General features: G+C 38.9%; 1 protein-coding gene across 5 annotated transcripts in view; it reads right to left on the minus strand.

Annotated features, from left to right (window-relative positions):
• LOC112644574 (protein FAM240B-like) overlaps nucleotides 1-27,949 on the minus strand; it is a 265,942-nt gene that overhangs the window by 17,389 nt on the left and 220,604 nt on the right. Inside the window, exon 3 of one of the 5 annotated variants that reach the window (XR_007413680.1) lies at nucleotides 26,075-27,537. The exons of 3 other annotated variants lie outside the window; for them this stretch is intronic. The gene's annotated coding sequence lies outside the window, so the exon portion shown is untranslated. Of the gene's footprint in view, nucleotides 1-26,074; nucleotides 27,538-27,949 lie in introns of those variants that run through there. One more of the 5 variants, XR_007413678.1, reaches the window with a different exon arrangement.

Here is a 27,949-nt window from a genome sequence, read left to right on the forward strand (position 1 = left end):
TTCCAACCCATAATGTGTGCTCACCTGGAGCATTGCAAACCATTATTATTTTTATTCTGTTTGGACAGCAGTTTTTGGAATTGGAATGAAAAAGTCTCCTTTCATGTCATAAGTACCACATTGGTATTGAAAGGCAGACTAACTTTTGAGAAAACAATTTAGTATTGTATAGTCTTAGTCAAGAACATATTGGTCTGTCTGTCATCATTTGAGGCTGCATGGCTTAGCATAGAGAAGAAAGTAAATGCAGCCCACATTTTTAAAAAGCTGGACCACAAAATGTCTCTCAACTCTGGGCACATTGCATTCTGAGGTGTGATCTGGTAGATTGAGCATGAAGACAATAAGTCAATTGATTCCTTGAGTTCTATTCCCAATCCTCTGCTGATATCATGTGAGGAATATGATGGCATATAATGGGAGAATAGGTATTTCTTTTACACTAGGTTGCTGCCACTTAGCAGCATCACTGCTAAAGAAAAGAGCCTGTAGTGAGAGCTCAGCATTGGATGAAGGCTGTACCTTCATATCATACCACCAGGGCTAGTAGACCAGCCCCTGAATCAGCACTCTTTGTAGCAAGGAGGTTCCTTCCAGCAGATAAGAAAGTGTGCACCTCCACCTCTGACACCTTGATACAACTGAGCTTAGTGCACAATGTTCAAAAGGAAATGATAGAAAAAACATTTTTTTCTGCCTGCCTGATTTTTCAGAAAACTATAGTTTGAAAAGGAAATTATCAAACCCGGAGTACTTTCAAAAAATTAACTTCAATTTACAATAGTTTTAGGTTTGAATAAAAATTACCAACACTAGTTCTTACAGACTCACCCAGTTCCTCTTACGAACATCTTATTCTGGTATATTTGTCTTACCTAAGTAATGACACTGATACATTATTAAGTAAACATTTTTCAGATCACACTGGTTTTTCCCTAATTAAAAAAAATATATTTTATTAGAGAGAGGGAGGGAGGAGAGAGAATCTGAAGCAGACTCCGTACTGAGTAAAGACCTCAACACTGGGCTCAATTCCATGAATGCGAGATCAAGACTTGAGCTGAAACCAGGAGTCCAACGCTTAACCCAGTGAACCACCCAGTTGCACCTTTCCCTAATATTTTTGTATTTCAAGATCCCATCCAGGATACCACATTACATCTAATAGTCTTGTCTCCTTATCTTTTACTGGTCTGTAACAACTTCTTAAATCTTCCATATTTCAGTTTCCTTGACAGTTTTGAGGAGTACTTGTCAAAAATTTTATAGAATACCCCTCAATTTGGGTTTATATATGTTTTATGTATACACACACACACACACACATATTTAATGATTGCACTGGCATTACAAATTTGTTTTGTTTTTGTTTTGTAGGAAGACCACAGAAATAAAATGCTATTCTCATCATATTAATGGTATATGCTGTCAACATGAAAAATTTAGGTTTGTATCCCTCAAAAGCATGAGTAAATGAGCAGTATGCTACTGGTAATAATTTATTTTATAAGTTACCACACTAAACATAAGCTAAGAATCCTTTTTATATGTTTCTGATATTAATGTTGGAAAAAGTATAAATGCAGATAGGTTAAAAATAACACCTAGAATTTAGAAACTTCACACAGATCCAGTATGTAGTCCAAAATTTTTGTTTTTAATGTTTATTGGAATATTAATGAATCATTGTCCTTTGCCCCCAAGGATTTAGCTTCAGAATTTTATCTTCATACTTCATCATCATAGTGGTGCCCAATTCTTCTATTCCATTTAATTCCTAGAGTTTGGACTTTGAATAATAAAAGGACTGAAAGTAAATTTGTTTGCATTTCATGAGCTAATCAACCTAGATTGTTATGTTAACCCAGATAACAATAGGAGATATGAAGAATGACCAGCCATCATAACTAAAATCTATGATAATAGGAGAAATAAGTAAAATTTTAAAAGGTGGAATATTAAAAAGCTAAATGTAAAGGATTTTTAAAAAAAACATTGATAAATTGAATGGTACTAGTCAGAAGACTTAAAAGGAGTGGGTATGTTACCATTATAAAGCTAAGTTTAGACATACAAGCTAGATCCATAGGTAAATGACATAGATATATAAAGATGTAGGGGCAGATGGTCACTCCCAGATAATACCTTAATAGCTAAACTATGGAAGGATTATAAGGAAGCAAGTTACTAGTGAAGCAAGACACATGGGCATGTTATTGCACACATACAATCCATATTGTCAGATATCAGTGCAAGTGAAAATCTAATAGGAACTCTTATAACAACAACACTTCTGGGAGAGAACTATATTGATTGGAGTCCATGTAGAAAACAGTTTTGTTGATAAACATGTTCTCAAACAGAGGCATATACCTCTGATAAAAGATAATGCAACAGTGCGGGTACATGTAATCATGTCCCTATTGAGATAAACAGGAATATCTTATTATTATACTTATTATACTAAGAATATACTTATTCTAACAAGTATCTTACTTGTTAGACTACTCAGGAAGCCAGGGAAAATTGTTGATGACCAGAGTGCAGTAAATCTGAGAGAGAAAGATCAGAAACCAGAAAGCACAGTGAGAAAGTCATTAGTACTGAAAATAAGGAAACAAGAGACCATTGAATAAACTGAACCTGGAAAAAGAGCTAGACTATACATCTTGATACACAACTCAGGAGAAAGAAAAAAGTCATACTTTGAGAAATGAAGACGGCCTAAAAATGCCAAACTGCCACATTGCCAGAGATTGTGCTGTACTAACCACTGACAGCTAAACTAAATTGCTAAAAAAAACTCGTAGGACCTAAAATGATAATGCTGATAAATATAAAATTTATTACAGGAAAAAAGGTGAAATATAGCAACATTATTAAAGTAAGGATTTGCATCACAGCCAAAGGCTGCTTCATACTGGGGTTGGGAAAAGGGCCAGGCATGATCTCCCATTTTTGTCTATCACATGAATATAATTCACTGTCAGAAAGAACCACTGTGCACAGAATCACTCAGAAAACCAAAATGGATTTACTGTTGGAGTTTCTTACACCCTTTCAAATATGTGAGCATATTCTTACTATGTAACCAGCCCCTAACAACAGAGGACTCTGAAGGTCTCAGAGAAAACAGATGTAAATCATTAATCACACTGTTACTAATAAACACTGCTGATAAGCTGTTAAAACCTGCCCCCAAGCATCCTGGACTGCTGGTTTCAAAGAAACTATTAATATATTTCATTCCTTAACCAACAGATAATGATGTGCGCATATGTTAGCTCAGTATTCCCGGTCTGCAGAATTTAACCCTTACAGCAAAGTCTACCACCCTGATCTTGGGTCAAAATATTTTATAACAACAAAATTCACTCTTAGTTTGATAGCAATCATGTAAATGTCTTTCAACAGCATATATTCAAACAATCAAAATGCTGACACATATTTCAAAGAGTTGTAATAATGAGTAAGGAATTGTGTCATTTAAACTATCTTAGAATGCAGCACAAATTGTTTCTTAAATTTTTGCCCTTTGTTTTTGCCTGCCTGATCTATAGCTATATGCACTTTATGTATACATCTAATTAAGAACCCAATCAGTCTGTCATCACTTAAGTCTAAATCTTTAGGCCAGTTCTAGTTCATAGACATAATATTCTGTGAAATGGAAACCATAAGAGACAGCCATATTAGTATTATCCTACATAGTCATTGAGTTCTGATCTGTTCATTGATTAGGAGGACATAAAGTAATCCTAGAAGTATGTTTATTATGTTGGCTATTGTACCGCTCCCTCATTTCTTTGAAAGTGGAGGAATTTTGGCAGTCTTTTGCTCCAAGGGACATCTGAGTCTAAGCTAAAAGAGCATATTATTCACTTGTCTGAGCTTCTCAAAAGGCACCAAAGTTATCTTGGATTTCCCCCCATTTATAACACCCGAATGTTGGCTCCTTTCCACTCAGTAACAATCTCACATTGCCCTCATTTACCATTAATTTTAAAATAAACCTTTCTCCTTGAAGTCAGTGATAGTAATGGTAACAAGATGAGATGACCAGGGCTTATTTGGGGGGCCATTCCTAGTCATACAGAACTGGATTGGATAAATACAGAGAAATACAGCTATTCAACTCTCTAGGCAACAAAACATTTGCATAGTCAAACCCGACCATGTGAAAGATAATGAGAAGACCGTCCATCCCATCAGTATCTTAAAGTTCTCACCATTTCAAGTTAACCTATAGTTTCTGGTTTTGAAATATTTCTTGGACCTTGATTTTAGCCCCATTAAGGCCTTCCAGATATGGCATTAAAAATAAAAAAATTGTAAAGCTGAGTTTTATGTAAATTTAGTTTTCATCTCCTTTGTTATGGACTGAATGTTTATGTCCTCCATCCAGAATCCATATTTTGAAGGTTTAACCCCCTTTTATGATGGTATTGAGGTCTGGAGCATTAGGAGGTAATTATGTTTAGATGAGTTCATGAGTATGGAACCCACATAAAGAGTCAATGTCCTTGTAAGGTGAGGAAACCAGAGCCCTCCTTGTCTGATTCGTGTGAAGATACTGCATGAAAGGAAGCTATCTGTAAACCAGCATGAGGACCTTTACCAGAACTCCCACCATGCTGCCAATCTGATCTCAGACTTCCAGGCTCCAGGACTGTGAGAAAGAGATATTTGTTATTTAAGCCACCACATCTGTGTTATTTTGTTATAACAGTATGAAGATATCACATTTTATCTATCTAAAACATAGTGATTTATCTAATGAAGACTCACTGTTAGACTCCTTATGTTAAGTGGCAAAACATAATACTGTAAGTTTGTAGATTAGTGCTTCTATCCTTTGTCATCCTCCACTTATTGAAGCAGGTATTTTAATTGCTAATTCCAGTTTTTTATTAAATGGTTACTTTGAGGTTAACAGAGAATATGGTGTTTATTTCTCCACTGTTAGACTGCACAGGCAGTCAAGTGAGTACCTTCACCTGAAGAAATGAAACTAGGAGGATAAAGTGATAGAATATGTCCTGTACCAATCCTTTGATAATATTAGAATCATTAGCTTCAGTCATTGGGCACTTGAAGACAAACCCAAAAGTGTAACAAGTCAATATCCATTTTATTACTTCCAGAGCCAGTAATATTTGATGCTATTTGTGATAGTGTCGATGAAGACTGTTTAATAAGATATCCAGATACCAAAATTCAAGATATATGTTATATAGTCAAATATTGCCAGGAATGAAAAGAAGGACAAAATGGTGACCTATAATGAAGACAAAAATGATCACCATAGAAGACTCAGAGAAAAAAACAGATGATGGAATTAGTAGACAAGAAAATTTTAGAAAGCTAGTATAGGATTTCCTGTTTCAATTCCAACATGGAAAGAGATTAGAAGTTGTTACTTCTGTCCATACAATGATAAAAGCTGAAAGAAATAAAAATCAAAGATTTTTTTTTCTGAACCCATCAGAGAACTGAGATCACAGGTCAAACCATCATACTAAAAACATAGAGGGACAGGCACTTCCAGAAATATACAGCTGAGATCTGCTTACCTGAGGTAGATGCCATAGGAGCCATAGCTGGTAGGAATACTTAAATGGTAATTTTAATTAATTACTGCAGTCTGAATATGCACTGCTTTGAGAGGGAGAAATTTCTGGGTCCTGACATCAGTTTTAGTTTTACATTTTAATAAGCTTTACTCACAGGAACCCCCTCAGGTTCTTGTGGAAATCTGAGAAATATTCCTCATGGCTCTGGAGGAGGGGAGTAAGTGGAATCATTATAAAATATACCTAAAGCCTTCCCCAAAGAAAGTCATAGTCATACAAAAGATTTTTGGGAGCCTTATCCTGGCTGAGGGAAGGAAATTATTTCCATTCTAGTCCACTTCAGCCTTGTCATATTACCTAAAGAGGAAAAAAACAATCAATAGAGGTTGAGGCTTTAATTAAATAGATTTAGAATTCACCAAGGGGAAAAAGTGAAGTTGGGGGGAGAGCTGTACCATTGGATAAGGGTCAGAAACACTTGTAAAGGTCACAGTTCTGAGAAATAGTCCCAATAAAGGAGTGAGATTTAATTGGAATGTTTGGAGCATTCCCTTTCTCATATACCAGATGAGTATACCAACATAATATAATATATATATTACATATATATATTATATATATATTATAACATCATATAACAACTGGATTACAACTGAAAGAGCTGCAAAACAGACTCTGATGAGGAGTAATTAGGGAAACTCAGTATCAAGAGGAGACACATGTATAACAGGAATTTGAAGCATTTGGTGCCTATTGTTAGAGCAAATTTTAAGCACAGCCCAACTCCTAGTTATAAATTCTTACACTGAATGTTCATTTATTTCAATTTCTGTTACCCAGTACAATATGTCTATTTTTAAATAAAAAAATAATAGTAGGGGCGGGGCAAGATGGCAGAGGAGTAGGGTCTCCAAGTCATCTGTCCCCACCAACTTACCTAGATAACTTTCAAATCTTCCTGAAAACCTACGAATTCGACCTGAGATTTAAAGAGAGAACAGTTGGAATGCTACAGAGAGAAGGGTTTTTGCTTCTAACGAGGTAGGAAGGTGGAAAAAAAAACTAAAAAGAATCAAATGGGGGAGGGGCCCCCGAGAGGAACCGGGCTAAGACTGGGCAGCAAAAGCCTCCTGGGAAGGAAAGCCCAGTCCGGGAGAAGCAGGAACTTGAAAAATCCGCACTGGATTCTTCCTGGATGGAAAGGCACTTAGCAGGGAACTTGGGCAGAATCACAGGAGGGGCAGTGGAACCTCCAGGTTCTCAGAGGCTAATAGAGGAAGCCGCCCCGGGGAGACCGCGCCACATACCGTGGGCCAATCTCAGCAAGGGCTGGAGTGCGGGCGGTGGGGCCTCAGGGAGAAGCCGGTGGGTCAGACCGGGTGCGGGCAGAGGGCTCTGCGCCCTGCTGCCTTCGGGAGACGCAGCCCCGGGACCACAATTCCAGCAGCACAGGCTCTGGATCCCAGGGAAGCCCAGCGGACACAGCCCAGGATCCTGTTGATCCCCCCTAGGACAGGCGGAGGCGGGAGGGCACAGGACAGCAAGGACTCTTCTGCTGCTGGGCACCCCCAAGCTGTGAAGATAAGCACCCCCAGACAGCCCTGGAACACCTATGCCAGTGCAGACTGGAATTCTGCGGTAGTTACTACGGGAGCTGACTCTAGAGCTGGAGACCTGCCCTGCCCGCCAGTGTTGTTCCTCCCTGTGTCACCCTGTACCTGGGACAGAGCAGGGCCTCCAGGAACTGGGGCCTCACAGGATAAACAGTTCCCACTGAGCCTGGCACCCAGTGGAGGGGTGGAGCAGCTACCATAGGTGCACGCACTTGAGAATAGCACAGCAGACCACTCCTACAGAAGACAAGCTGGAAGAACAGGGAAGAGCCAGCTCTTGACCCAGCAGTGCTGGAAAGCTCCAGGGGAAGTCAACAGATTTACAGTACCAGAGGGTATGCCTCCTTTTTTCTCTTTTCTTTCCTTTTTCCAGTACAACTCGTTTTTATATCAGACTGTAAATTTCCAATTTTTTTCTCTTTTCCCACCTTAACTACAATATTTTACCACCTCTTCATTTTTAAGATTCTTCCTTTTTCACTTTCATATTTCTACAATTACAGGTCCTAGATATATTTTTCACTCCTAGATTCCCTTCACTGTACTCAACTTCATTTGGGGGAGGTAAACAAGATATGTTTTGTTTTGTTTTCTACTTTTTGTTTTCTGTGCCTCATTTTGTTCTACAATGGCAGAAGTTAATACCTTCTAAAACATGACCAGTATGCACCCAGAACCAAGTGGTATACTGTGCTGGTTCATTCTTTGAGATTCCTCATTCCCATTCTGCCCCCGTCTTTTATCTCACTTATTTTTTGGTGGTCAGTGTTGGGGCCCTATATTTATATATATATATATATATATATATATATATATATATATATATACACACACATACGTATACATACATATATGTATGTATATGTATACATATATAAATATAAATAAATTTGGGACTGAACATCTTCTAATATACAGAACTTAATATACTCAGAAACAAGAGGATCACCCTCTAGAACCACATTCCTCTCAAGTGCACATGGAACTTTCTCCAGAATAGACCACATACTTGGTCACAAATCAGGTCTCAACTGATACCAAAAGATTGGGATTATCCCTGCATATTTTCAGACCGTAATGCTTTGAAACTAGAACTCAATCACAAGAAGAAATTTGGAAGAAACTCAAACACGTGGAGGTTAAAGAGCATCCTGCTAAAAGATCAAAGGGTCAATGAGGAAATTAGAGAAGAATTAAAAAGATTCATGGAAACTAATGAAAATGAAGATACAACTGTTCAAAATCTTTGGGATACAGCAAAAGCAGTCCTGAGAGGGAAATACATCGCAATACAAGCATCCCTCAAAAACTGGAAAAAAACTCAAGCTAACCTCAGAACTAAAGAAACTGGAGAAAGAACAGCAAATAAAACCTACACCCAACAGAAGAAGAGAGATGATAAGGATTTGAGTAGAACTCAATGAAATGGAGACCAGAAGAAATGTAGAATAGATCAACAAAACCAGGAGTTGGTTCTTTGAAAGAATTAGTAAGATAGATAAACCATTAGCCAGCCTTATTAAAAATAAAAAAGACTAAATTAATAAAATCACAAATGAAAAAAAGAGAAAAAAAAGAAAAAAAGAGAGATCACAACCAATACCAAGGAAATAAAAACAATTTTAAAAACATGAGCATCTATCCGCCAATAAATTAGGCAATCTAGAAGAAATGGATGCATATCTGAAAACCACAAACTACCAAAAGTGGAACAGGAAGAAATAAAAAAACCTGAACAGGCCAATAACCAGGGAGGAAATTGAAGCAGTCATCAAAATCCTCCCAAGACAGAAAAGTGCAGGGCCAGATGGCTTCCCAGGGGAATTCTATCAAACGTTTAAAGAAGAAACAATACCTATTCTATTCTAACTGTTCTGAAAGATAGAAAGGGACGGATTACTTCCAAACTTGTTCTATGAAGCCAGCATCCCCTTATTTCCAAAATCAGACAAAGACCCCGCCAAAAAGGAGAATTATAGACCAATATCCCTGTGAACATAGATGCAAAATTCTCAACAAGATACTAGCCAATAGGATCCAACAGTACATTAGGTAGATTATTCACCATGACCAAGTGGGATTTATCCCCAAGATGGAAAGCTGGTTGAACACTCAGCAATCAACATGGCAGTACTAAACAAGGAAAAAATAAGAACCATATGAGCCTCTCAATAGATGCAGAGAAAGCATTTGACAAAATACAGCATCCATTCCTGATCAAATTTTTTCAGAGTGTAGGTATAGAGGGAATATTCCTCAGCATCTTAAAAGCCATCTATGAAAAGTCCACAGGTAATACCATTCTCAATGGGGAAACACTGGGAGCCTTTCCCCTAAGATCAGGAACAAGACAGGGATGTTCACTCTCACCACTGCTATTCAACATGGTACTGGAAGTCTTAGCCTCAGCAATCAGACAACAAAAAGAAGTAAAAGTCATTCAAATTGACAAAGAAGAAATCAAACTCTCCCTCTTTGCAGATGACATGATACTGTACTTAGAAAACCCAAAAGACTCCACCCCAAGATTGGTAGAACTCCCACAGCAATTCGGCAGTGTGGCAGGATACAAAATCAATGCCTAGAAGTCAGTGGCATTTCTATACAGTAACAATGAGTCTGAAGAAAAAGATATTAAAGAGTCCATCCCATTTACAATTGCACCCAAAAGCATAAGATACCTAGGAATAAACCTAACCAAAGAGGTAAAGGATCTATACCTTAAAAACTACAGAATATTTCTGAAAGAAATTGAGGAAGACACAAAGAGATGTAAAAACATTCCATGCTTGTGGATTGGAAGAACTAATATGGTGAAAATATGTATGCTACCCATGGTAATTTACACTTTCAATGCAATCCCTATTAAAATACCATGGAATTTCTTCAGAGAGTTGGAACAAATAATCTTAAGATTTGTGTGGAATCAGAAAAGACTCCGAATAGCCAGGGGAATATTGAAAAAGAAAACCAGAGCCGGGGGCATCAGAATGCCAGATTTCAAGTTGTACTACAAAGCTGTGATCATCAAGACAGTGTGGTACTGGCACAAAAACAGACCCATAGATCAATGGAACAGAATAGAGAACCCATAAATGGACCTTTAACTTTATGGTCAACTAATATTCGACAAAGCAGAAAAGACTATCCACTGGAAAAAGATCAGTCTCTTCAATACATGGTCCTGAGAATATTGGACAGCCTTGTGCAGAAGCATGAAACTAGACCATTCTCTTATATCATACCCAAAGATAAACTCAAAATGGATGAAAGATCTAAATGTGAGACAAGAATCCATCATAATCCTAGAGGAGAACACAGGCAACACCCCTTTTTAACTTGGCCACAGCAACCTGCAATATACATCTATGAAGACAAGGGAAACAAAAGCAAAAATGAATTATTGGGACTTAATCAAGATGAAAAGCCTATGCACAGCAAAAGAAACAGTCAACAAAACTAAAAGACAACCTACAGAAATGGAGATGTTTGCAAATGACAGATCTGATGAAGGGCTAGTATCCAAATTCTATAGAGCTTTTTAAACTCAACACCCAAGAAACAAACAATCCAATCATCAAATGAACAGAGGACTGGAACAGGAATTTCACCAAAGAAGACATACACATGGCCTATTGGCTTATTAGCACATGAGAAAATGCTCCGCATCACTTGCCATCAGGGAAATACAAATCAAAACAACAAGAGATACCACCTCACACCAGTGAGAATGGTGAAAATTACCAAGACAGGAAATAACAGATGTTGGAGAGGATGTGGAGAAAGGGGAACTCTCTAGCACTGTTGGTGGGAATGTGAACTGGTACAGCCACTCTGGAAAACTGTGTGGAGGTTCCTCAAAGAGTTAAAAAAATAGAGCTACCTATGACCCAGCAATTGCACTACTGGGGATTTACCCCAAAGACACAGATGCAGTGAAATGGCAGACCCTGCACCCCAATGTTCATGGCAGCAATGTCTACAATAGCCAAACTGTGGAAGGAGCCTCAGTGTCCATCGAAAGATGAATGGATAAAGAAGATGTGGTCTATGTATACAATGGAATATTACTCAGCTATTAGAAACAACAAATACCCCCATTTGCTTCAACGTGGACAGTACTGGAGGGTATTATGCTGAGTGAAGTAAGTGAATCAGAGAAGGACAAACGTTATATGGTTTCATTCATTCAGGGAATATAAAAAAATAGTGAAAGGGATTCTAGGGGAAAGGACAGAAAATGAGTGGGATAAATCAGAGAGGTGACAGAAGATGAGAGACTCTGAACTCTGGCAATGAACAAGGGGTTGGAAGGGGAAGTGGGCTGGGGGATGGAGTGACTGGGTGTTGGACACTGAGAGGGGCACATGATGGGATGAGCACTGGGTGTTACACTATATGTTGGCAAATCAAACTGCAATAAAAAAATATACAAACAAAAAACAACATCATCATCAACAACAACAACAAACTTGCCAGTTCAGGCCAGAGACCAAACACTGCCCAAGGCAGGCAAGGAGAGCCTCTATAGATTGGCTTTAAGGATAGAGCAGCCAAAACACAACAGCAGAGCACATGCAACACACACAGGAGACAGTTCCTGAAACACCAAGCCCTGACACTACATGATCTCTTTTCCATAAGACCATTACTTTCAGAAGCAAGACACAAAACTGGCTTTTGTAACACAAAGAAGGCAGAGACGTAGACTAAATGCCAAGACAGGAATTTATCTCAAATGAAATACCATAATAAGGTTTTGACAGAGATCTTAGTGAAACAAATATAAGTAACACCTGATGGAGAATTTAAAGCAACAATCATAAAGAGTCTCATTTGTTTGGGACAAGAATAGAAGGCATCAATGAAACCCTTACTACAGAGATAAGAATTTTAAAAAATCAGATGGAGAGTAAAGTAAATGAGACTAGAAACATGTTTGATACAATGAAAAGCAGGCTGGAAGAGGCAGAGGAAAAAATTAATGACTTGGAGAAAAAGTAATGCCAAGTAAGGAAGCTGGAAAAAAGAAAGAAGAATCATACAACATGAGAATAGGCTTAGAGAACTCAGTGGCTCCATCAAATGTAATTAACATTTGTTTTATAGGAATCCCGGAAGAAGAAGAGAGATAAAAGGGGGCAGAAAATTTATCTGAAGAAGTAATAATAATAATAATAATAATAATAATAGCTGAAAATTTCCCTAATCAAAGAAGGAAACAAATATCTAGATCCAGGAGGTACAGAGAACTCACATCAAAATGAACAAAAGCAGGCCAACACCAAGACATCTTGTAATTAAATTTGCAAAATATATTGGTAAAGAAAAATCATAAAAGAAGTAAGATAAAAGAAGTTCTTAACTTAGGGAAAACCCATAAGGCTAGGAGAGTTCTCAATGAAAATTTAACAAGTCAGAAGAGAGTGGCATGATATATTCAAAGTACTCAATGGGAAAGCCTGCAGCCAAAAACACACTATATGCTAGGCTATTTTACAGAACAGAAAAGATTAAGAGTTTCCTAAACAAACAAACAAAAAAAAGTAAAAGAGTTCATGACCACTAAACCAATCCTGTAAGAAATAATACAGGGAACTCTTTGAGTTGAAAGAAGAGACCGAAAGTGACAAAGAAAAGAAAGGATCAGAGAAAATCTCAGAAATAATGGCAAGTAATAACATGGCACTAAATATACACAATAATTACTTTGAATGAAAATGAACTAAATACTAGAGTTAAAAGACATAGAGTGTCAGAATGGATAAAAAACAAGACCTATCTATATGCTGCCTGCCAGGGACTCATTAGATCTTAAGACATCTACAGATTGAAAATGCAGAGATGGAGAAACATTTATCACTCAACTGAATGTCAAAAGAAAGCCAGAGTAGAACTACTTACATCAGAAAAGCTAGACTTTACAACTAAGACTGGGGGAGGGGAAGATGGCGGAAGAGTAGGGGTCATCAATTCACCTGGTCTCACAAACTTACCTAGATAAGTTCAAAAACATGGAATCAGGGAGGGCACAATTCAGCGAGAACTCTCCTGCCACTGGGTGACCCCAAGCTGTGCAGATCAGTGCACCCATGTTGCCCTGGGAGCATCTAGACCAGTGTGGACTGGGAGACTGCTTTAGTTACTAGCGGAAAGCTGACTCCAGAGCTGGAAATCTGGCTGCCGCCATTGTTGTTTTTCCTCCTTGTTTCACCTTGTGCCTGAGAGGCAGGGCTGCCAGGGAACTAAGACCTCATGGGGTAAACAGCTCCCACTGAGCCCAGCACCTGGCAGGGGGCGGGGCAGCTCTGCCCAGGCACACACACACTTGAAAATCAGCACAGCAGGCCCCACCCCCAGTTCATTTTTCCAGATGAACTGCTGGAAAAACAGGGAAAGAGCAAGTTCTTCACCAAGCAGTGCTGGAAATCTCCAGGACCCAGGGAAAATCGAGGGAAAATAGGATATAAATATAAACAGTCCTTTTTTTTTTAACCCTTTGTTTCCTTTTTCCATTACACCTCGTTTTTATATCAGACTAAAAGTTCCAATTTTTTTCTCTTTTCCCACCTTAACTACAATATTATACAAGCTCTTCATTTTTAAGTTTCTTCCAGTTTAACTTTCATATTTCTACACTTACATTCTTAGATACATTTTTCACTTCTGGATTCCCTTCAACATATTCAATTTAATTTTGGGAGACATATGAGATTTAGGGTTTGTTTGTTTGTTTTTTTTTCTCCCTCATTTTGTTTTACAATGGTGGAAGTTAGTACCTTCTAAAACACAACCAACATACACCCAAAACCAAGTGAAACACCGTGCTGGTTCATTCTGTGAGATTATATTCTCCCTTCCTTCCCATTCTTACCCCCTCTTTTATCTTGTTTATGTTTTTGTGGTCAATGTTGGGGATTTCTGAAGTATTGTTGGTTTATATAAATTTGGGATTGAGCATCTTCTAACATAAAGAACAAAGTACACTCAGAACCAAGAGGATCAGCCTCTAGGACCCCTCAGGTAGACTACACTCTCTCTTTACCACCATTTCCTCACCATGACCATCTCTCCTTTTTTTCTTCTCTTTTTCCTCTTTTCTTAACTTTTTAAATTCTTTTTTCTTCTTTGTTTTTGGCTTTATATTTTTACTACTTTGTTTTAGAATTTTGATTTTCACCTTAGTGGTCCTTTTGTTTTATTTTGTTCTATTTTGTTGATCTTCTTTTTCTTTTGTTTTCTGGTCTCTGACCTCTTCAAAATAATCTAGGGTGGATTTTACTTAGGTCATGGTTAATATTTTACTTAGGTTGTGGTTAGCCTGCTCATACAGCCACTCTGCACTGAACAAAATGACTAGAAGGAAGAACTCACCACAAAAGAAAGAACCAGGGATCCCTGGGTGGCGCAGCGGTTTGGCACCTGCCTTTGGCCCAGGGCGCGATCCTGGAGACCCGGGATCGAATCCCACATCGGGCTCCCAGTGCATGGAGCCTGCTTCTCCCTCTGCCTGTGTCTCTGCCTCTCTCTCTCTCTCTCTCTCTCTCTCTGTGACTATCATAAATAAATAAAAATTAAAAAAAAAAGAAAGAACCAGAAACAGTACTCTCTGCCACAGAGTTACAGAATATGGATTTCAATACGATGTCAGAAAGTCAATTCAGAAGCACAATTATAAAGCCACTGATGGCTCTCATAAAAGGCATAAAGGACTCTAGAGACTTTGTTACTGCAGAATGGAGACCTAATCAGGTCAAAATTAAAAATCAATTAAATAATATGCAATCCCAACTGGATGCTCTAATTGCTAGGGTTAATGAGGTTGTGAAAGAGTGAGCAACATAGAAGACAAGTTGATGGTAAGGAAGGAGGCTGAGGAAAAAAGAGGAGGAATCAAGAGACCATGAGGAAAGGCTTAGGGAAATAAATGATAGCTTGAGAAGGAAGAATTTATGTATAATTGGGATTCCATAAGAGGCTGAGAGGGAGAGAGGACCACAAAATATATTTGAACAAATCATAGCTGAGAACATCCCAAATCTGGGGAAGGAAACAGGCATACAGATCCAGGAGATAGAGAGGCCCCCTCCAAAATCAATAAAAACCTCAACATTTAATAGTGAAACTTGCAAATTCCAAAGATAAAGAGAAAACTCTAAAAGCAGTGAGAGACAAGAGATTCATAATTTATGGGGAGAAATATCAGATTAACAGCTTACCTCTCCATAGAGACCTGGCAGGCCATAATGGGTTGGCATGGTATATACAGGGTACTAAATGAGAAGAACATGCCGCCAAGAATATGTTATCCAGCAAGGCTATCATTCAGAATAGAAGGAGAGATAAAGAGCTTCCAAGATAGGCAGAAACTGAAAGACTATGTGACCACCAAACTAGCTCTGCAAGAAATATTAAGGGGGACCCTGTAAAAGAAAGAGGGAGCACAGAGAAACAATTACACAAAAACAGGGACTGTATAGGTAATGATGACACTAAATTCATATCTTTCAGTAGTTACTCTGAACGTGAATGGGCTAAATGATTCCATCAAAAGACACAGGGTATCGGACTGGATAAAAAAGGAAGACCCATCTATTTGCTGTCTACAAGAGACTCATTTTAGACCTAAATGAGGTCTAAATGAAATGAAAATGAGGGGGTGGAGAATCATTTACCATTCAAATGGACCTCAAAAGAAAGCAGAGAGTACTGTTTCTGATTCTTTCTTTTGTGGTGAATTCTTCCATCTAGTCATTTTGTCCATGCAGAGTGGCTGTATGAGCAGGTTGAGTAAAAAATATCAACCACAACCTAAATAAAATCCACCCTAGGTGATTCTGAAGAGGTCAGAGACTATAAAATGAAAAAAGATCAGAACAAAATGAAACAAAAGGGCCAGTAAAGTGAAAAAAATTTTAAACAAAAAGTAGTAAAAATAAAAGGCCAAAAACCACAAATAAGAAGAAAACAGAAAAAGAGGGGAAAAAAGTAAAGAAAAGAGGAAATAAGAAAAAAGGGGAGGGTTGGATGATGGTGGTGAAGAGGTGGTAGTGGAGAGAGAATGTAGTCTACCTGAGTGGTCCTAGAGGCTGATCCTTTTGGTTGTGAGTGTATTTTGTTCTTTATGTTAGAAGATGCTCAATCCCAAATTTATATAAATCAGCAATACTTGTAGAAAGCCCCAACATTGACCACCAAAATATAAACAAGATAAAAGGGGGACAGAATGGGAAGGAAGAGAGAATATAATCTCACAGAATGAACCAGCACAGTGTTCCACTTGATTCTGTGTGCATGCTGGTCATGTTTTAGAAGGTACTAACTTCCACAATTGTAGAAAAAAAATGAGGCATAAAAAAACAAAAGACACAGAATAAAATCCCATATCTCATACATCTGCCAAAATTAAATTGAATACGTTGAAGGGAATCCAGAAGTGAAAAATATATCTAAGAAAGCAAGTGTAGAAATACGAAAGTCAGAAAGGAAAAAACTTAAAAATGAAGAGCTGGTAAAATATTGTAGTTATGGTGAGAAAAGAGAAAAAATGGGAAACTATTTAGTCTGGTATAAAAATCAATTGTAATGGAAAAGGGGGAAAAAGGTGGGGGACCCTCTAGTTCTATTATCCTATTTTCCCTCAATTTTCCCTGGGTCCTGGAGCTTTCCAGAGCTGTTTGGTCCAAAACTTGTTCTTCCCTTGTTCTTCCAGCAGTTTGTTTGGGGGAAGGGCCTGCTGTGCTGATTCTCAGGTGTGTGTGACTGGACGGAGCTGCCCCACCCCTGCTGGTTGGGGAAAATGCCCTGTCCCTGCCAGCTGCTGAGCTCAGTGGGAGCTGTTTACCCCGTGAGGCCTGTGTTCCCTGGCAGCCTGTCTCTCCCAGGCACAGGGTGAAACAGGAGGAAAAACAATAATGGCAGTGGCCAGATTTCCAGCTCTGGAGTCAGCTCTCTGCTAGTAACTAATGCAGTCTCCTAGTCCAGACTGGCCTAGTGCTCCCGGGGTGGCACGGGTGTACAGATCTGCATAGCTTGGGGGCACCCAGTGGCAGAAGAGTTCTTGCTGTCCTGTGCCCTCCCCGCTTCTGCCTGCCCCAGGGGGAAGGCAGGATTGCAGGCTTTGCTTGGGTACCTTGGGTATCCAGGGTCCTGTGCTGCTGGACCTGTGCTCCCGGGGCTGCCTCTCCTGCAGAGAATAGGGCTCAGCCACCTCTCTCTGGAGCCAGGCCACCTACCGACTGGCTTGTCCCAAATGCACCGGAGGGCTTCAGTTCTCCAGCCCTATACCGATATTGCCCTGTGGTTTGTGGTGAGCTTTCCCCTGGGCGCCCCTACTCTTCTTGTGATTCCAGGAATCTTGAGGCTTCACTTCCCCTCCTGGGATTTTGCCTGATTTCCATGCTAAGCTATTTTCCATCCGGGAAAACTCCGACATGGATTTTTAAGGATCCTGCTTCTCCAGTGCTGGGCTTTCCGGTCCTGGAGGCTTTCCCTGCTCCACTTTAGCCCTGCTAGTTGCAGTGCCCCCTCCCACTTCATTCTTTTCAATATATTTTTTTCCACCTTCCTACCTTGTTAGAAGGAAAACTTTTCCCTCTGTAGCATTCCAGCTCTTCTCTCTTTAAATCTCAGGCCAAATTGTAGGTGTTCAGGATGTTAGGATGTTTTGAAAATCATCTAGGTAAATTTCTGGGACCAGGTGAGTTGAAGACCCCTACTCTTCCACCATCTTGCCTATTAAGATTTTCACTTCAATGAATACTGGAATTTCTATTCAAGATTTCTATTTTTAATCTCTAAATAGCTTGATTCACCTTCTCACTCTCACCACTTCACAGAATCCAATTGAAAAGGCAGTAATTAAATACACCAGGAAACAGTTATATAAACACTAGGGATGGAGTGGCTTGAATAGCATTCAGGATATTTACAAGCAGTTTTGAAAGAAAAACGGTAGACTAATTCATTTTGGTTTAAAAACCACAGCTCAGAACCCCTCAGGAAATTGCTGTGATGTCAAGTTACAAACATTTCATGCCTTTACTTTATTGACATTTACCTTAATCCTGGTAAGCATATCTGAGTACCACAATGTGTTAATAATCAAGGAATGTGTCAAATAATGATGTCTCTACTGCAGTAAATTGTATGGCAATGTAGACACTGTGCATTGGGTCAGCCATTTTCTATGCCTAGTATTATGACCCAAAGTGACTAATTTTGGGGCCAGAATTAATTTCAACTTGTTATTTTTACATCTTCCTTCAGTGTGACAAGCACTGATAGCTAAAGATGCTGTCTTCAACACAGATTGTTGATAATTGCTATCAGATACATCAATACCTAAAATGGCTCTCTAAAGTTGCTCTGCCTGCCATTTAAGACTCTTAATATACTAGTTTGTGAGCATGATCAATGGTTCTGCACTCCAGGCATATTGACCTGATATTTAATTTTGTCAAATATTTTTGCAATATCCTCTCTGCTTATTAGTCCTGTCACTACATCTAGTCCTATTACTTGATCAGTGAGAGTATGTTATTGTCTTTCCCAGAACTCTTTTACATTATCACAAAGAGTATCTTCCGCTGGATTTTCCTCATATATAAAAATAAAGTTTTTAAAAAAATTTGCTTATATGTGGAATTCAAGAAACAAAGCAAATGAACATGGAGGGCGGGGGGAAGAGGAAAACCAAGAAACTGGCTGAACTACAGAGAACAAAGTGATGGTTATAAAAGGGGAGGTAAGTGGCAGGGGATAGAGTAAATAGATGAGATGGGGATTAAGGAGTGCCCTTGTGATGAACACTGGGTGTTGTATCACTGAGTGTACTGAATCACTAAATTCTGCACCTGAAACTAGTATTACACTGTATGTTAACAAACTGGAGTTTCAATTAAAAATATTTTAAACACAAAAAATCCCCAAATTAAAAGTTGGCAAATAAAACTACTATCTTCAGAATGTTTCCTTTATTTCAAAAATAATTTAAAGTTATAAATTTCTATAAAAATGCAAATCATTGCATTGATGTTCTCCTGGGGGAGAACACTCATTTTATATGAAGCTATTGTCAAAATGATATACTGTCAACATCATTCTTTTATGCCTAGAAATTGTTTACATTTCAGGAACACTTTTTCATGTTTCCTCAGATATTTCCATGAAGAAATTTGAAAAGAATAAAATTTGTCTGTAGTTGTGTCCAATCCACCTATGAAGAATATAGAATTATTCCCATTACTTGGCCATTCCAGTGGTAAACCTGTAAGACTGAAAAAAGCACAAAAATGTAATAGTGCTCCTTACCAATGATGACTTCAGGAGTCAAACCCTGATATTTACAACCTGAAAATGCTCTGTATTAATCCATGTGACCATATTAGGTCACTGTAATATTAAGCTTTATTGATGGCTGCTACATGTACAACTGTAGGTTGGTTTTCCTTACAAAATTTGCACAATATACAACCTGCTTTGCCTACATTGCAGCTTCCTGCACCAACTTAAAGAGATCTGGGGCTGAGCATTCTCCAACAGGAGGCTGCCCTGTACTACTGTTGAGGACTATTTACTCTTGCAGCCCTGTGGCCATGACAGGTTTGGTGATTGCTCCATTCTCTCTCTTTTCTATTTTTTTTTAAAGGCTTTCTTTATTTTTTTATTTATGATAGTCGCAGAGAGAGACAGAGAGGGGCAGAGACACAGGCAGAGACACAGGCAGAGGGAGGAGCAGGCTCCATGCACCGGGAGCCCGACGTGGGATTCGATCCCGGGTCTGCAGGATCGCGCCCTGGGCCAAAGGCTAAACCGCTGCGCCACCCAGGGATCCCCTCTCTTTTCTATTTTAACTGAAGCTGATCTTTCTGTATTATCTGACACAACCATAGTAATTGATTTAAGGTTCCTTTGAAAATCTGTGTGGTCTCTGCAACAGAGTGAGGGAAAATAATTCACAAACTGGACTGTAATGCAGAAGCAGGCTGATGGAGTTCCTGAATTTCAGAGTTTGATGAAACATCTCTTTCAGATTGTATTTGTGGCCTCACTATCTCTTGATAAAAAGTTCCCACAAGCAATCCAGGACCCATGGTTATCATAGATTCTGGATGTGCTCATTGAAAAAGACCTGTGTTGTATGTAAGTGATGAATCCCTGAATCCTACTTCAGAAACCAATATTGCACTATATGTTAACTAAGAAAATTTATAAATAAATAAACAAAACAAACAAATAAAATTTGAATCTGGATCCATCAGTGTACTCCATCATTTGCATTACTCTTGCCATAAGAAGATGGTGTTTTGAGCGCACATCTACAATTATGTGTATTCATTTATTTGATTTTTTTGTGTGTGAGTATTCATTTATTTGTAAGTTGAATGGATACAGTACCTTTCTATAATTTTGTTATAAATATTACACAAATATAGGCACTTTAAAAGGAAGATATAAAATAAGTAACAAAATGAAGTTTTCGTATTTTCTTTCCATATTCCAGCTTTGTCTTGTTCATTCACCATGATCTGAATACTACTTTGGGGCCACTATGATCAGTGGAACTTCCCTACATATGAGGCAAGCTTGTGATGGCAGGGAACAAAGGAGGGAAGGTATCTCTCAGAAGTGGATTTGGTATAATTTTGACATTTAAGTGCTTCCTTTCCTCAGAATCCAGAACTCAAGTTTCACAGCTCTGTTCCTGACTCCTCAGCTTTGATTTGTGAAGGCTACAGGCACTGTCCTACAATCTTATTGTTGCAGCCTTTTATATATGGAATGGAGGAATTACAGAAACCCCTGAGCCTTTCAAGGTCATTTGAGCCTAATTAGTAGTAGAATCAGACAACATCTTTTCAGCCACATTGCAGTCTTCACTTGTGGGAGATAGCTCTAAATAAATTCTGACCTGCTCCAAGGCAGGCGAGCTCCTATTTTGGCTTGTCCCATGAGTACTATGACTTGGCCTGAACCAAGAGTGATGATTTAGAACATGTACTGGCTTATCCATGTGCCCTGTTCTTCTGAGACTTGTGAAGAGCCATTCTCTAACCCTCGGTGTGCAAAGGGGACTGGAATGGTGGGAAAAGTCACTCTTGGGTCTAATATTACAGGAAGACTTAGAGAGGCATCTTGTACTTTGGAGCCATTAATCCTTGAATGGAATCTGGTGATGACATATCATGGTCTGTTTAATTCTCTAACCATTTGGAGCAGGAATTGACCCCTGGTGAGTGGTTTCCAATAAAATGCATCCAAGTGAGATCGACTTCTCATTCTAAAGTGGCTCTTATCCTGATGTGGAGGAGCATATTTTGTCCTTAGGAAAAACATTTAGAATACTCACTCATCTAATAACAAAAATAGCTCTGGTTTTTATCAAATCCTTCTACCATGCTATGAATTGAATACCTATTATTTGGTTCAGTGGGTTAGAAATCTATAATTTACACAATACATGACAATCCTAATACTGATATTCAAATTTTATCTTGCAGAAGTGGCAATATTTAAATTTTTTTATTTTTATTTATGATAGTCACAGAGAGAGAGAGAGAGAGAGAGAGAGGCAGAGACATAGGCAGAGGGAGAAGCAAGCTCCATGCACTGGGAGCCCGACGTGGGATTCGATCCCGGGTCTCCAGGATCTCACCCTGGGCCAAAGGCAGGCGCTAAACCGCTGCCCCACCCAGGGATCCCAGAAGTGGCAATATTTAATGTTGAATCTATGAAAGTATTTTAATAAGCCAGTTTACTTTAAGCTGGATGCCTACTTTAATAGCAGAACCAAATTTTATAGATGAGGGTTTTTGTTTTTTTTTCCATTAAGAGAGAGAGGGGTTAATTCTGAAATCATTTTACAGGATATCACCTACACAAAAGCAACCTTATAAGAGAGAAAACTTCAATATAAAATATTTCCAAGAAGTACATTGAAATCACAGTCATGAAGTTTATATATATACTATTTAAGAAAGTACAGTGAAATTGAATAAAGCAGATGACAGATTATAGATAACAACCTTTCTTTTCCTTTCCCCTTTTCCTCCTCTCCTTCCTTACTATCTTCCTTCTTTCCTCTCATTCTTTCTCTCTTCCCTCCTCTACCCTCTCCCTGTCTTCTCTCCCCTCCTTCTCTTTATCTCTGATATTCCTTTTTTTTTTTTTTTGCTCGGGACACATTTTATTTAAGAAAAGGGTATTACAAATCACATAAGAATATTTTTTAAAAATAGTTTTGCTTTTTATTTTTATTTTTTTAATAATCAATTTATTTTTTATTGGTGTTCAATTTGCCAACATTCAGAATAACACGCAGTGCTCATCCTGATATTCCTAAAGCCATGATAATCATTTTGGTTATATGAGATTCCTCAGTCTTTATTTAAGCCATTAGCAAATTTCCAAGAGAAAGGTTATCAAAGTGCTGTTGTGTGGTATTATTTAACCTGGTTTATGGCAATTCTGTAAATTCCTACTCCACTAACATGGAGTTTTGCACAATTAATAATTTGTTCTATTTCAAAGAATGAGATTTATGTTCTTCTTAGTTTAGCTGACGTTTTAACCTATAAGTATCTGTCTATCCAAATTTTGATCTTACTTTTACATTTTATTAGGTTGGGAGAAGAGGGGCACAGAGAGGTTATGTTACACAGCTAGGAAGTGGTAGAATTGATATCTGAACCCAGGCTGTTCAACTCTCAAGTTCTTACTCAAATGAAATGTTCACTATTAAGGGATCCCTGGGTGGCTCAGTGGTTTGGCGTCTGCCTTTGGCCCAGGGCTGATCCTGGAGTCTCGGGATCAAGTCCCACGTCGGGCTCCCGGCATGGAGCATCGGGCTCCCGGCATGGAGCCTGCCTCTCCCTCTCTCTATGTCTATCATAAATAAATAAAATCTTTAAAAAAAATGTTCACTATTAAGACAGCATGTCTCTGCCCACCCCCAAGTGCTTTCACTTTTCATTCCCCTACATTAAAAACGAGGAGGAAAGAAGAAGACATGATAGAGCACATGCTCAAGTCAGAGACCCTGCAGGACCCCTTTTCCTGGAGGGTCCGACAGGGCCTAAAGAGTCTATGGCCAAGGCAGGTCCACATGGGGGCAGGAACAAAGTAGGGGCACCCAGGGAGGCAGAGCCTCTTCAAATGCCTATGGAACATTTTAAGAATTAATGGAGGATGTCTCAGCATAGCTTCTGGCACAACATCCACTCAATGGATTATTGCTATTATTACTATTATTAGTACTATTATTAGCTAGTGCCTTTCTTATTATGAAACAGGGGATTTATGCCTTTTTTTGAACTTTACTTTTTTGCCATACTTACTTAAAAAAATCTGCCACCAACTGGGCCACAGTCAGCCCTGCCAGTGAGAGGGGACTGCTGAAACTAGAAACCTAACTCTTTTCTCTTGAGCATATATCTCTGAGAAGTCTTAATTCCAATCTAGAGGATTCACTGATGAGCCCTTGAATGACTCCCCTGGAACTAGCTAGGGTAGGAGGTGAGGGTGATTATGCAAGAATCAAATGCAGATAAGGGGTGAGGGAAACGTGTCATTCATTTTTTTAAAAAAAGATTTATTTATTTATTTATTCATGAGAGACAGAGAGAGAAAGAGAGAGAGAGACAGAGAGAGAAGCAGGCTCCATGGAGGGAGCCCAACACAGGATTCGATCCCGGGACCTCAGGATCATGCCCTGGGCCGAAGGCAGGTGCCAAACCGCTGAGCCACCCAGGGATCCTCTTGTCATTCATTAACAGGTGGAAAATTAGAAGTCTCTCATCTGATGTTTTACTTCAAACTGCCTGGTTTAAAAACTTGCATTGCAAGGGACTGATGCAAGTCTGACCATGGCCTGGGCCTGTGTTTTAAGTATCCAACATTTGACCTTCCGTAGACCTTTGTTCCCAACACCATGTATCTAGGCTGAATTCCAATCCTTCCATTTCATGTGATACTAGTTCCAGTTTCGCTGTCAAGTATGTGGGTTAAAATTTGTACCTGGGACTTGTTTTTATCAGGTGTCGTAAGGCACACAGACATGGAAATGACTGTTATGAAGGAAGAGGTTGATACAGATCTCTAGAATTAGGAGGCATGGCACATTATGGCACTCAGAACCACATGAGGAAGACCAGAGTCATTCATAGGTAGAGAGGCACAAGAGGGGAGAGCATGGCCTGGAGCCTTTACTGGTGTTTTTTTAGTGAAGAAACAGGTGAAGCAAGGTAAGTGTTCAGAGTAAATTGAAGATTGGTTCATTTGAATAATTTTGGCAGGCTGAAGACTATAAGGGTGGTCCCTATTTGTTGGGTACCTGGCTCTGGGGTGATTTAGGGCAGGGGAAATATTGGCTTGGGGTGTGATAGTTTTTTTTAGAGGAGCCAGGTGGGGATATGGGTTCTGTACTAGTTGATTTGTCTATCAAAGGTGCCTTAGAAGGGAGTAATTTGCTTTCTATAGGAATTAGCTAACCCTGGGAGGTAGAACCTCCCCAGGATCAAGGCCCCAAAGGTCAGAGCATCAGGAATACAAAAATAAGAAAAAAAAATAGTTACTACAGTATGGATAACAGCTAGTAGACCCTCCTTGATAACATCTCTATATTCTTTGTTGCTTCCAATGTCATGCCAGCTGATCTCAGAGCATAGAGTTTTGGCCCTGCACTCCTACTGCCTGTGGCCTGGGGACAGCTGCTCACTGTGGCTCAACCTGGCCACTGGGGTTTCTAGATAAATGGTTACTTGGGCAGAGTAAAACTCTGGGACCATCTTGTCTTCTCATAAGGGCCCTACATCTTTATTTCCTATTCTTCCAGCCTTCTCTTGATGGCTGTATCTTTCCAACCTGAGACCCCCTGAGGGGTCTTCCATTCTTAGCCACTAAGCCCTGTTAAGTGTATCAGCAAGAGGTAGCTGGGATGGCAGAGAAGTCTAGGGGTTCTTGTTAAGGCCCCTGCTTTTGTCTGGGCTTGTGACCTTGGGGAACTTTCATATGCATACATCTGTACGTTGTTCTTTTCTAAAGAGAAGGTCATAACTTTCCTCAAATTCTCAAAGAGCTTCATGACTCTAAAAGTTTACCGATTATGGTAACAATAATAATAGCACCTAACAACTTTTGAATATTTACTGTATTCCAAGCATTATTTTAAATTCTAAGTATTAACTATTTTAATCCTCACATGATATTCTGATAAGATCAGAGAGGCTAGATAACTTGTTTGCAGTTCACAGATGGTGAGGAATCAGCAGCTACAGGCCCCCAGCCAAATCTGGCCCACTGCCTTTTTTTTTCTCTTTGTTTTCTTTATTCCTATTTTTTTTTTATTGGAGTTCAATTTGCCAACATATAGCATAACACCCCCACTGCCGATTTTTAATTATTTATTTTTATTGGGGTTAAATATGCTTAAGATAAAATTCGCCACTTTAAAGTGTACCATTCAGTGGCTTTGGCACATTCACAGTTCTGTGCAACCATGCTCACTTTATAGTTCCAGAACATTTTCATCACCTCTAAAGGAAATCCCTGTCCATTAAGTAGTCAGTCCTATTCTCCCAATCCCAGTCCCTGGTAATACCCTTTCTGTCCTTGGATTTATCTACAGTAGTCCCTCCTTATCTGTGGTTATACTTTCCATAGTTCTTATCACCCATGGTCAACTGTGCTCCAGAAGAAGATGATCCTCGTTTTGAAGTATTGTCCAGGGTCAATAGCAGTCTAAAAATCTATTATAATGTGTATGGCATTTACCTTACTTTTCCCATCACGTAGGCATTCTATCATTTCACATCATCACAAGGAGAAGAGGGAGTACAGTACAATAAGATATTTTGAGAGACAAAAACCACATTCATATACTTTTTATTATAATATATTGTTATAATTGTTCTATTTTATTATTAGTTATGACTGTTAATCTCTTTCTTTGCCTAATTTTTAAATTAAACTTTATTACAGGTATAAATGTATAAGAAAAAAACATAATATGTAAAGGACTCGGTACTGTCTTCAGTTTCAGGCATCCATTAGGGTCTTGGTACCTATCTTGCATGGATAAGAGGGGAATACTGGGGATCCCTGGGTGGCGCAGCGGTTTAGCGCCTGCCTTTGGCCCAGGGTGCAATCCTGGAGACCCTGGATCAAGTCCCACGTCGGGCTCTCAGTGCATGGAGCCTGCTTCTCCTTCTGCCTATGTCTCTGCCTCTCTCTCTCTCTCTGTGACTATCATAAATAAATAAAAATTAAAAAAAAAAAGAGGGGAATACTGTATTCTGAATAGTTAAATAAATGGAATCAAATGTGACCTTTTGTGTTTGGTTTCTTTCACTTTCCATAATGTTTTCAAGTTTCATTCATGTTGTAGCATGTATCAGAACTTCATTACTTTTCATGGATGAATACCATTTCATTGTATGGCTATATCACATTTTACTTATCATTTAATCAGTTGATGGACATTTGGGTTGTTTCCACCTTTTGGGTATTATGAATAGTACTGCTATTAAAATTTGTCTATAAGTTTTTGTTTGAACACCTGGCTTTAATTCTAATAATACCTCTTTTCAAAAAATAAGGTTTTATTGAAACAAAAATATGTTCATTCATTTAGGCACTGTCGCTGTGGTGGCTTTCATGCTGCAACAGAATTGAGTAGAGAATTGCCCTTAACAGAAAATGTTTGCCAACTCCAGCATGAACCACTCCACTAAGCTGCTGAGAACATGTGTTAAGATATAACACTTCCTGAGATTATTTTAAAAACTTTCCACCTTCCCTTGTTCTAAGTGCAGTGCACAGCTTAGCTCTAAGCTTGTGTCTCAGATGAGGAAGCCTACTCTGATAGACTGCAAAACTTGGAAGGGTGGTTTGCAGAGGAGTTTTCAGAAATAAAGAGGGATCCCATTTCTTTACCAATCTCCTCAATCCCCAGCATCCGTCACATTTCTCCCAGAATAGGAGGTGTAGCCTGGTATGTACCATTTCAGGAATGGTGGTCACAGAACCCACCATCATCATTATCATCACTGTTGGTATCATTGTCATCATCTTCACACATCCTGCTGTGGGGGCGCCTCACTGAGCAGCTGTGGAGTCACTGCCCCACCCGGCACCACACAGCAATGGGCTGGGCTGCTACCTGGGCACTCTCCTGACTCCCCCAGATGGGGCTTTCAGAAACTTGCTCAGCATGAAAATGATTTTACCAACTGTTTTCTTGGTCTTAGGTTTTAGTCTTAGGTAAACCAGTGGGGAGATCATTTTGTGCTTTTTGTTTTCCTTCCGTCTTGCATGAAATTCAAAATTCATAACACAGAAGAGGTTGTGTGTTGCTGTTGGGAGAAATGAAAGCAGAGGTAATAAGAAGTGGTAGGCAAAAGAATGGCATTTAGAGGAAGATTGTTATCAGTCAGCATTTCAACAATATCTGTAAACAAAATCACTCTGGGGAAATACAGTAATGAGAATTTAATGTCAAAATGATTGTAATTTTATGCCCAAATACACCCAACATGACAAAGAATTCTGTTAATCTTAATTAGGAATAGTAGGAGTATTTTAATTTTTTTCCATAAACAGAACTAATTGCCTTCCAAGAGCACTAGATAACAAAAAAACAAAAAATTGTATCATACGCTGTGGAGAACTTAAACAGGATCTCACTGATTTCTTAACTCCCTGAGCTGGGAGCAGCATCTCAATCTAGCTGGTAGTAATTAAAATTCCATATATCTATCTAAATAG

This window comes from Canis lupus, chromosome 1 (assembly GCF_003254725.2).
Source record: "Canis lupus dingo isolate Sandy chromosome 1, ASM325472v2, whole genome shotgun sequence".
In the NCBI taxonomy this organism is placed as follows: Eukaryota; Metazoa; Chordata; class Mammalia; order Carnivora; family Canidae; genus Canis; species Canis lupus.